The sequence below is a fragment of the Megascapheus bottae genome, chromosome 16 (assembly GCF_031878675.1).
Source record: "Megascapheus bottae isolate mThoBot1 chromosome 16, mThoBot2.hap1, whole genome shotgun sequence".
Taxonomy (NCBI): Eukaryota; Metazoa; Chordata; class Mammalia; order Rodentia; family Geomyidae; genus Megascapheus; species Megascapheus bottae.
Window position 1 is genome coordinate 37,990,537 of NC_143524.1, and position 12,319 is coordinate 38,002,855.

The 12,319-nt window shown below is 38.3% G+C and overlaps 1 protein-coding gene and 1 pseudogene across 3 annotated transcripts in view; one reads left to right on the forward strand and one right to left on the reverse strand.

Annotated features, from left to right (window-relative positions):
- The window catches only part of Sbf2 (SET binding factor 2), a 250,978-nt gene that overhangs the window by 14,795 nt on the left and 223,864 nt on the right, over positions 1-12,319 (forward strand). The gene's annotated exons all lie outside the window — the stretch shown is intronic.
- On the reverse strand, positions 10,518-10,984 carry LOC150053188 (large ribosomal subunit protein uL23 pseudogene; annotated as a pseudogene).

Sequence of the window (12,319 nt, forward strand, 5' to 3'; positions counted from 1 at the left end):
ATGTATTGTTCTAGCATTTACAAAAATTTGGTGTTGCTTAGAAACATGCTCCTGGCATTTCTGTGCAGATCAAAGCTTAGCCAAACTAGCATCACATTTTCGGTTATTTTAAAAAGAAAAGTTTTATAATACTATGCACTTTTATAGGTATTTATTTTTAATTGATGTCTTATAATCTTTCTGTTTGAATTTTAATCTGAGAAAACAGTGATAATGTTTTTACTACTCTGAAAGCATCAATGTTAGCTAAGTCAGTTTTTTAAAAAACAATAGTTTGAGTATAAAAAACATCTAGATCTTGGACTGGTTTTATTTGTGACATTAAGTTGTAAGGATTGTTGCAAGCTGTCCTATTCTTTCCCTTGTATAACAGGTCTTTTTTTCTTCTAACTAATATTTAAACAGAATAGTTACTGGAGCATGTATTTCATAAACTCAAAACAGTCTTTTCATGTACATGTTACATAGGTGTTCACTCTAGGGACTATTTTAAATGAATAATTTAAAGAAATGAATGGTATGATGAAATGACTGTGCATATCAAGGGTTGTTTGTAATTATGGGTCATGAAGTTTCAAGGTATTGAAGAAATTGTCACAGGAGTCCAGAAAATTGTACCAGTGGTTGATAACTGGCAAATAAGTACACCTCTGAACTATTTTCTATTCTCAGGAATGAAGATGGCTCACTTTAATTTTGCCACTGCCCTCTCATTATTTTTTTATTTAATTTTTTATTGTAATGTATAGAAGGGTTATAGTTACAGATAGAATGTGCATTACTTCTCACGCATTGATACTCCTTTTCTTGTTTTTCCTCTCTTGTTATTGAAGTAGGTAACTTCCTAGAGGTTTCTATGTGCATTTATGCACATATATAAATTATTTCTCCTCCTCCTGTTAGTCATGGGGCTTGGACTCTGGGCCTGGGTGCTGTCCCTGAGCTCTTCAGCTCAAGGCTACCACCCTGTCCCTTGAGCCATAGCACCACTTCAACTTTTCTAGTGCTTAATTGGAGATAAGAGTCTCATGCTCTTTAGTGCCACAATCTTCAGATCTCAGCCTCCTGAATAGCTAAGATTACAGGTGTGAGCCACTGCACCTGGCTATATCACTTCTTTTTATTTACGTTTTTTAATGTGCTTGTCCTGGGGATTGAACTTAGGGGCCTGAGTATTGTCCTGGAGCTTTTTTGCTCAAGCTAGTAGTACTCTACCACTTGAGCCACAGGTCCACTTCTAGCTTTTTGGTGGTTAATTGGAGATAAGAATCTCAGAGACTTTCCTATCTGGGCTGACTCAGAACCTCAGTTCTCAGATCTCGGCCTCCTGAGTAGCTAGGATTACAGGTGTGAGCCACCACACCTGGCAATTGTGTGCATCTGTTTCTGTATCTATAAAATAATACAATAACCGGGAGTGGTATCTACCTCATAGAATTGTGAAGATTAGATGAGTTAATACCTAAAATAGTGTTTGACTGGTACACAGTTACAGTATAAGTATTATCTCATAGAAGAATAAGTGCTACCTTAAGGTTATATATGACTTTGTAAATTCATTTTCTGTCTAGCATCCTTTATTTTAGGAACCATTCCTTCTAGTTCCTGTGTTCCAGGGAAAGTGTTAGCCTTGGTTACTCCCAACCCCTAACTGAAACTGGGCTAATTACAGCCATAGAAAATTTGAGGAGTGCAGTATTTTACATTTATATAAATTAAGGGATTTGGGCCAGGAGTGTGGCCTAGTGGTAGGTAGAGTGCTCACCTAGCATTTATGAAGCCCTGGGTTTGATTCCTTGTTAAACACATACACAGAAAAAGCCAGAAGTGGTGCTATGGCTCAAGTAATAGAATGCTAGCCTTGAGAAATCTCAAGGACAGTGCCAAGGCTCTGAGTTCAAGCCCTAGGACTGGCAAAATGCAAATAAATTAAGAAATTTTTAATAGTGCTAGTAGATCACACCTGTAATCTTAGCTACTCAGAATGCTGAGATGTGAGGGTCTTTGTTTGAAACCAACCTGAACAGATAAATCTGACAGATTCTTAGCTTCAATTAACCAGCAAAGAAACTTTAACTGGAAGTACATAGCTGAGGGTTAGAGTATCAGCAAGAGTTCAAGCCCTGAGTTCAACCTTACTACTGGCCCGCCTATGCTAGACACACACAAAGATTGGTGATTGTCACTGGCCTTTTCTGCACTAAAGTTTGAACTTAGGGCCTCACTTTTGCTAGGTAGAGACTCTACCACTTGAGCATGCCCTCAGGTTGTTTTTGTTTTTTTTTTTGTCAGTCCTGGGCCTTGAACTAAGGATCTGAGCACTGTTCTTGGGCTTTCTCAAGGCTAGAGCTCTACCATTTGAACCAAGGAATTGAACCTGGGTCTTTCTGCCTGCTAGGTAAGCACTCTTAACACTAGGCCAAACTCCCAGCCCCTTCAGATTTTTTTTCTTTAGTTACTTTCCAGGTAGCATCTTATCTGAGGCCAACTTGAGATCTTCCTGCCCTCTGCCTGCTAAGTAGCTGGGGTTACAGATATGCCCACCAAATCTGGCTTTATTTGTTGAGATTGGTATCTCACTAACTTTTTGGACTGGGCTGGCCTAGACTGTAATTCCCTTATCTATCTCTCACACAGTTGGGATTATAGGATTGTACCACCATGCTTGGCTTCTTGGTTGAGATGGGGTTTGACTTTTTACCTTGGCAAGCCTTGAACCTTGACCTTCCTGAATAACCAACCCTATAGACATATGCCATCACATCTGCTCGCTCTCTCTCTCTCGCGCGCTCTCTCTCTCTCTCTCTCTCTCTCTCTCTCTCTCTCTCTCTCTCTCTCTCTCTCTCTCTCTCTCTCTCTCTCTCTCTCTCTCTCTTTTTGCCATTTGTAGGGCTTGAACTCGGGGCCTAGGCACTGTCCCTGAACTCTTCAGTTCAAGGCTAACACTCTACCCCTTTGAGCCACAGCACCACTTCCAGTTCTCTGGTGGTTAATTGGAGATAAGAGTCTGATGGACTTTCGTGCCTGGGCTGGCTTTGATCCATGATCTTCAGATGTCATCCTCCTGAGTAGCTAGGGATTACAGATGTGAGCTACCAGCACATGGCACATCTGGTCTTTTATTTTGTCAGTCGTGGGCTTGAACTCTGGGCCCCAGTGCTGTCCTTGAGCTCTTCAGCTCAAGACTACCACCCTACCCCTGAGCCACAGCACCACTTCCTGGAGATAAGTGTCTCAATGCATCTGTTTTTGTTTTTTGAATGTGTGAAAGATGGAATATGTAAATTCCAGGGTTGAAAGCATGGCTCAGTTTGTAGAGTGCTAGATAGTGAATGAGTCAGGTACTGTGTTTGAATCCTAGTCTCAGACTTTAAAAAAAATTCCAAATAATGATAGCTATTATTCAGATCCTATTTGGCAGACTTAGTGGTATAAATTCATTAATTTCTTGTAGCTTGATACATTGAGTGAGGCTACTTTAACTGTAAATACTGTGTTCAGATTTATATATCTGATACTGATGATATCAGGAATTGCATTCTGTAACTCAACCAACCCCTGTCAACCCAACAGTGCTCCTTTCAATTAATTTCCAGTCTCTCTTCCAGAGGCAGTCACTTTTGGTGTGTGTGTGTGTGTGTGTGTGTGTGTGTGTATGTGTATGTATGTGTATGTATGTGTATGTATATGTATGTGTGTATGTGTATGTGCTTGCTCAAGTGCACATGTATATATATGTGCCAGTACTGAGGTGTGACCTCAGAGCTTTTTTTTCATATTTTTTATTGTAATTAATAGAAGGGTTACATGATATTTGCCAGATAGGAGGTGCATTAATTCACATACATTGATACCCTTTCACATGTCCCTCCCCCCCACCCCTCATCTTGTTTTCCCCCTTCCCTATCCAATTTCAAATAACCAAATACAAATATATCCGATATATCAGGTAACAAAGTGGGATACTGTAACAATATGAGATAACCAAGGGACAGCAAAAGAGATGAGAGATAACATAGTACATTAAGGACAACAATCATTCATTATATGGCTTTTGTTTCTATACCCTAGAGGTCCCTTCATTTAGCATCATACTATATGGCCTTATGTATCTAGGTTTTGCTCTATTGCAAATCTCTGCTAGGAGAGCCCAAGGTTTCTACTGATTATGACATTTAGCCTAATTTCCTTTGAGTCTGGCTTACTTCACTTAATATGATTTTTTCTAAATCTTTCCATTTCCTAACAAATGGGGCAATGTCGTTCTTTCTGACAGCAGCATAGAATTCCATTGTGTACAAATACCACATCTTGTTGATCCACTCATCAACTGAGGGACCTCTAGGTTGGTTCCATATCTTTGCTATGGTAAATAGTGCTGCAATGAACATTGTTGTGCTAGTGGATTTAGTATGTCCTTGTTTCTGGATGATTGGGTAAATGCCTAGTAGTCTCACTCAGCTTTTTAAAAATGCTGACTGTTAGTGTTCTACCACTTGAGCGACACTTTCAAATTTATTCTTCTGATTTTTTTCTGCCTTAGGTTGAATTTGCCCATCCTGGAACATCATGTGGTAGAACTACATAGCATATACTCTTTTATGTGAGATTTCTTCATTCAGCATGTTTCTGAGATGTTATCTATATTGTTTCTGAGATGTATCCATATTGTTACATTTATCAGAAATTTGTTCCTTCTCTTTTTTTTGCTAAGTAATAGTCCATTGTATGAATAAACAAGTTTACTTATTCATTTTGTTGACAGATACTTGAACTGTTTATATTTTGGGGTTAACATGAATAAAATTGTCCTTAATACTCTTTAAGAGTCTTAGTGAAAGTTGTTTTTTTTTTGCCCCCCCCATTTCTCTTGAGCATATACCTAGCAGTTGAATTTTCTGAGTCATAATTTGGAGTATGTTTAGTTTTTATAAGAAACTACGATATATTTTCTTAAAATAGTGCTTGCCGAGCATTCACGAAGATCCAGGTTCAATTCCTCGGTACCCCACATACATAGCAAAAAGCTGAAAGTGGTGCTGAAGCTCAAGTGGTAGAGCTCTAGCCTTGGGAAAGCCCAAGGACAGTGCTCAAGCCCTGGGCCCAAGCCCAGGACTGGCAAAAAAAAAAAAAATAGTTGTACTATTTCACATCCCTACCGACAATATTTGAGGGTTGCAGAAACTATAATCTCATTGGTATTTGGTTGTCAGTCTTCTTAATTTTAGTCATTCTGAAATGTATATTTAGTATACCAGTACTATGGCTTAAACTCAGAGCCTAAATACTGTTACTTTTGAGGCTAATACTCTTTCTATTTGAGTCACAGCTCTACTGCTGGCTTTTTGGTGATTGAGTGGAGATAAGAGTCTTATGGACTTTGCTACTGGGGCTGGCTTCTAACTATGATTCTCAGCTCTTAGTCTCCTGAGTTATGGAAATGAGCCATTGGCAACTGGCCCCAATATGACTTTGATTTTCATTTCTGTGAAATGAAATTCATGTGGTTAGTCATTTGTTGCTTGTGTTGTTTGGTGGTCTGTTGAAATAATTTACTTAATATTGGATTGTCACTTTATTGCTGAGTTGTTACTTTATATGTAGTAGTGCTCAAACATTGGTTTTTTTTTTTCTCTACCTAAGTATGCCTGTAGTGGGAACAAAAAAATTTAATTGTGAAAGATGTATGGTTATTTAGTCTTTTTGAAATGAAAACAATGTAGATTAATCTTTGTAACATATTATTGGCTTAATTTTTTGATATTTCTAAACATCATGTAACTAACTGCTGTCAAGCAAGAGAACATAAATTGTCTAAATCAGAGGAGAATGATGTAGAGAAATAGTAACATTAAAATTATTCTAAATTGTTCCTAGCAGGTAAATAATGATTTGGATATATATATATAAAATGAGCCTATATGAATTGGATATTAGAATGACTGATACCAGTAAATACTAATAAGATCATTTTTTAATCTAGAATAGTTTATTAAGAGGTCTCAATAAAAGCTATAGTGTATTTGTTCACTTTGTTTTTCTTGTTATTATAGTAGGTCTCTGTGTTAATGCAAACATACTTTTAGAATAAAATTAATATTCACTTGTAATTTGTTATGTTTTGATATCTTTAAAATGTTGATGTTTTAGATAAGATATAGCTGGTATTGATGTGGCATTTTTACCTGTGGAAAAAACATCAGTGAGATTAAAGATATTTTGCACAGTAGTTGATATTCCTAGTTATGGAAAACGTACAAAGACTAAGAGTCTGTCTGGATTTAAGATACTGTGGTTACAGTGTACTAAATTTTTTGAAAAGAAGTATTTATTAGACTTTCACATCCACCAATAAGATACTTTTGTCTTTTAGTCTGTCGGTTTTTCATGATGAGTGAGAGAAAAGAAATGCATGTATATAAATTAGTAAAATAACATTTATTCAGTGCTGTATTTTAGAGCACTTTGCCAGCATCTCACTTAATTCTTACAGTGTTATTTTTATTTTATTATTTTTCAATTTACATTTAGTAGATGGAATTACCTAAATTGCCCATGATTTTGTGCCTTGTAGCAAAAGAATATGAGATTCAATCATAGACACTCTAATGGTCTACTTTTTATCTTCTACATTTTATTTGATTAAAAAAAACGCATTAGAGCATGATTTGAAAGACCCAGCATAGCTGTCTCTTGGTGGTGGTGGTGGTGGTGATGGTAATGATGGTGATGGTGATGATGAAGAAGATGATGAAAATTTGAAGACATAGAAGGATGGATACATGTATGTCTTATAAGGAAAAAGTACCTTGTTTTACTGAAACTAGTTTTTTTTTCTTCCAGTACTTGGGCTTGAACTCAGAACCTCGTGTTCTTGCTTGGCACTTTTATCACCACAGCGCCACTTCTGGCTTTTTGCTTGTTAACTAGAGTTAAGAATCTCTCAGATCTGAATACCTGGCGTTGGCTTTGAACCTTAATCCTTAGAGCTCAGTCTCCTTATTAGAGACAAAGTTAAACAGTACCAGGGCTGTACTGCTTGTCTGCTTGCTTGCTTGTTTGCTTGCTTTATAGCTGACACTCTACCACTTGGGCTGTGCCTCCAGCCCACTGGAGATGTAGCTCTGGGACTTGGCTTTGAATTGCTATCCTTTAGGTGTCAACCTCCTTAGGAAGATCCTAGCTGCTAAGTATTCTAAGCTGCTGGTGCTTGAGTTAGCTTTAGACTTTTCTGTCAGTTGTCTGTCTTGAACTCAGGTCCTGGACACTGTCCTTGAACTTCTTTGTGCTCAAACTAGCCAACCACTTGAGCCAGAATGCCACTTCTGGTTTTTGGTTAATTGGAGGTAAGAGTCTCATGGGGATGTTTCTGCCTTGGCTGGCTTCTAGTGGTAATCTTCATCTCTTAGCCTCCTGAGCAGCTAGGATTTTAGGCATAAGCCACTGGTGCCTGACTTTTTACCCTGAGTCTCCTGAACTTTTCCACTGTGGGCTATTGGACATTCTATATTAGTTATATGTAGGTAGGCCAGTAGTTCATTAATTGTCCTGGCCCCAGAAGTCTGTTTTATAATTCTGGTATACAAGTGATGAATTAATTTGGTCTGAAAGTTTAATAATAGGAGGCAGAAGCGGGTGCTTCAGGACAGAAGAAACAGTCTAAGAAACAAGTCATCATGGAGAGTAAAACTATGACTGCCATAGTCATAGAGTAGGAAAAGGAAGCTAATTGTGACATGCACAGCTGGAGTTTTTGTTGGGTTGCTAATTTGCTTTATTCTGACCAGTGTTCCTATTCTTAATGAAGTCTGATTCTCCCTGTTCTTCATTGAATTTTCTTTTATAGTTCTAGGGGTAGAACCCAGCCTTGTAATACTATGCAGTGAGCTACATCCTCAGCCTCCATTAAAATTTCTTATGAAGTAACTCATTTGAGTTTGCATATAGTTTGGGCATTGGAAAGAGCCCATCTTGCTTCATATTCTTTAAGCAAAAATTCACTTAATTGATGTGAATAGATGCAAGGAACAGGAACTTTGCTTATGGTATTGTTGACCAAGGAATAGGAATGGAAATATATTGCTTTTTTGTTGTCTCAGTGTTGGGATGATGAGACCTGGGTTTACAACCCTTGTGCCATCCATTAGCTAAGTGTGGTTGTGAATAACTTTTGATTTTTAAATTTAATTTTAAATATATAGAGGGTTTTCCATTCAACAGATCACACTATCAGGCCAGTGCATCCTAAGCAATATCACCTCTTCCATCATTTCCATACTCTCAAGAGTGTAGACCAACTTTTATTTAATGTACATTAGTTAAAACTGTATTTACCCACCCTTCCTCTATTTGTCTAACTTCCCTTCTTTACTCCCTCCCCACAAAAAGGAAAACCTATTTCAGTTCCTTAGCATTTATTTTGTTAAACTATTGTTTATGAACAGTTTATACCATTGGACTCTTCTCCTGAGCATACCATCCTTCAGTTAATTTGTTTGTGTATATACTCATGTAGTCTTGTATATGTTTTCATGTATGTTTGTACTTTAGATTTAACATCTACATATGGTAGCAAAAGCTCTTTTAATTTAAAAGGGGTCACATTTTTCTTTTTTTCATATATTTTATTGTAATTAATAGAAGGGTTACATTATATTTGCCAGATACACATTTTTCTTTATGTAATTTGAAGTAGGCTATTTTTTAAAAAAAAATTTGGTCCTGAAAAAGAGGCTTTGAGCAAAACCATGTAGAAAGGGATGGCAGTAGATCTGGAAAATGAGAGGAAAATATGGTCAGTCTGTGTAAACACTAAAATATTGATGCAGCTGAACTAGGAGAGCCTGATAGTATTCATGCCCTTTTGTTTATGAAAAGGGTTGTTTGGAGGATAATATATCTTCATAAATGTAATAAGAACTTACATTTGCAACTGTGTTTGTTTTCCCCCTTTATTTATATTTTAAATATAACTATCTTTAGATAACTTGACAGATTTGTTTTTCTTTTTTTTTTTTTTTTTTTTGTCGGTCATGGGACTTGAACTCTGGCCTTGGATGCTGTTCCTGAGCTCTTTAGCTCTACCACTTGAACCACAGTGCCATTTCTGGTTTTCTGGTGGTTAATTGGAGATAAGAGTCTCATGGACTTCTATGCCTGGGCTGGCTTTGAACCTTGATCCTCAGATCTCAGCCTCCTGAGTAGCTAGGATTACAGGCATGACCTACTGACAGATTTGTCTTTCTTAAAAATTAAACTTATTCCTTGGGGCCGGGAGATTGGCCTAGTGGTAGAGTGCTTGCCTAGCATGCACGAAGACCGGGTTCAACTCCTCAGTACCACATACATAGAAAAAAGCCGAAAGTGGTGCTGAGGCTCACGTGGTAGACCTCTACCCTTGAGAAAGTCCAAGGACAGCATTCAGACCCTGAGCTCAAGCCCAGGACTGGCAAAAAAAAAAAAATATTCCTTAAAATTGGCACAAAAATAAATTTATTTGTACAATGTGGCGTTTTGAAATGTATTTACATTTGTGCAATGGCCAAGATAAGCTAATTAACACATGTATTATTTCACTTAAAATCTAATTTTAGTGTATTTCTAGAGTATAGTATTCTTCCCTCCCTCTAGAAGTGGTGTTTAAGTTCAGTAATTTACCTTTGCTAGGCAGCAGCTCTGTCACTTGAGCCATGCTCCAACTCCAGTACATTTTCTTTAAAGCAACATGACTTTTGGAGCGTTCTCCTCTGTTTTAACTGGAGGTGGGGCCAGAGAGGAGGAGGGAGGATAGAGGAGGGGAAGAGGGAGAAGGAGATAGAGAGAGAGGGAGGGAAGGAGGAGGGGAGGGAAAGAGGGGGGCGTGTGTGTGTGTGTGTGTGTGTGTGTGTGTGTGTATATGTATGTGTGTATATGTATGTGTGTATGTGTATGTATGTTTTGCTGGTCCTAGGGGTTGAACTCTGCTTAGCCTGGGCATTGTCCCTGAGTGTTTTTGCTCAAGGTTAGCACTCTTATCACTTAAGCCACAGTGCTACTTCTGGCTTTTTCTGTGATTAATTGGAGATAAATCTTACAGACTTTCCTGCCCAGGCTGGCTTTGAACCTTCATTCTCAGATCTCAGCCTGCCTCCTAAGTAGCTAGGATTACAGACATGAGCCACTGATACCCACCTTGAAAAATTTTTTTATTATTATTAAGGTGTTATATAGAGGGGGTACAATTTCATAAGTCAGGTAATTAGGTAATCTTTTTTGTATGAGGTCACTGTTCCTTTCTAAATGAAGTTTTATGTTCATTGATCAGAATCTTCTCAATACTGTCCTCTTTCCAGTCTTTAGTTAAATATCCTCCTATTCTTGCTTTTATGAGTTTACCTTTTTTAGATTCCACAGAGAAGTACAATCATAAGGTATTTTTCTTTGTATCTGGCTTACTTCATTTAACATGATGTGTCTATTAAGTTAATATACCCGGTCACATATGAGAACTTTTTTTTTAGTGGGAAAAAGATGTATATTTATAATTAGCCAGCTGGATGCAGTTTAGATGATTCCAATTTTGTTGGCAACATCTAGAGCATCATAGTGAGGAGCCAGTGGAACATGTGCCTTCTTCTCTCCATCAGGCCTGATCATAGAGCCTCTTCACAGCCTGTTTGATTTGATTCTTGTTGGCTTTGACATCCACAATGAATACAAGTGTGGTGTTGTCTTCTGTCTTCTTCATGGCTAACTCAGTGGTCAGGGGGATCTTGATAATCTCATAGTGGTCAAGCTTGTTTCTCCTCGGAGCACTCTTCCTTGGATATTTGGACTGTTTCCTGAGCTGCAGGGTCTTGGGCCGCCGGAAGGTGGGTGAAGTGTGTATCTTCTTATTTTTGTGGCTGTGGATGCCTTTCAGCACTGCTATCTTGGCTTTCAAAGCCTTTTCCTTGGCTTCAACTTTAGGAGGGGAAGGAGCTCCCTTCTTCACTTTCGGTGCCATCTTGGTGAAAAGGGTTTCCAGTGTTGATTTCCCAGGGCTTATCACATATGAGAACTTGTAAAAAAATGTTGAATAAATACATACAATCTGTCTTCCTATTTTTTATCATCAATAAATAAATGGACAAAAAATTTTAATTTTTTATTTAATTTTTTGAGGAATTTTTTATTGGGCTGGGAGTCTGGTCTAGCAGTCGAGTGCTTGCCTAGCTTGCACAAAGCCCTAGGTTTGATTCCTTGGTATGACATACACAGAAAAAGCCGTAAGTGGTGCTGTGGCTCAAGTGGTAGAGCGCTGGCCTTGAGAAAGCTCACGGACAGTGCCCGGGCCCTGAGTTCAAGTCCTTATTATCTACTTCTTTGGAGGAGAAATCACCTTTTCTATCAGAGGAATAGCACCCCTATCAGGTCTTTTAAAGCCTGAGGAATTATTTGATATATAATTTAACAAACACTTTCTGAATGGCTACCATTGACCTGTCTGCCTTTAGTCATAATTATGTATGGCCTATGAATTGAGTTATAAATACCAAATGGGCCCCAGGGAAAAAAGTAGGTCCTAACATGATGTAAAAATCAATGTTAATAAATTCTTAAATAAAAAAAATATACTTCTGAAAAATAAAAAACAAATAGCTCTTCAACCCTGTTTTACAGAATGGAAGCACTTTTCCAGACATTCAGGCTAAGGGATTCTGGGTAGGCTGGCAGTCTAGCTGTCTGGATTTTGGCAGGGTCTGCTGGCAGGTCTGCTGGCAGGTCTGCTGGTAGGTCTGCAGTGGGAAGGCCCTATGCTAGGTTATGTGGGAAGGCACATTTTATGTTGGGGTCTGTCATGAGATAGGTGTAGGGGTAGTGTGGAGTTAATGCCGTGGTCTACAGATAAGTAGGTCAGGTGTCAGGTACATGGTAAATTAGGTACTCACTTCACTCTTTCCCCCATGTGTCAAGGCTATCTCTTGGCACTGTATTGTAGGCTGGGTTTGATAAACATTTTTACTCTGGGGAAATGTACGTTGGAACCTCCTATTGTTACATTTTGCTGACATTACATGTGTACTCAGATTTTTTTTTTTTGCCAGTCCTGGGGACTAAACTCAGGGCCTCTGCACTGTCCTTGGACACTTTTGCTCACGGCTTGTGCTCTGCCACTTGAGCCACAGTGCCACTTCCAGCTTTTTCTGAGCATGTGTTACCAAGGAATTGAACCTAGGGCTTTGTACATGCTAGGCAAGCACTCTACCACTAGGCTGTGCTCCCAACCCCTAAGATATCTTTCTTTTCTTTTCTTTTCTTTTCTTTTCTTTTCTTTTCTTTGGCTCGGGGTTTGAATACT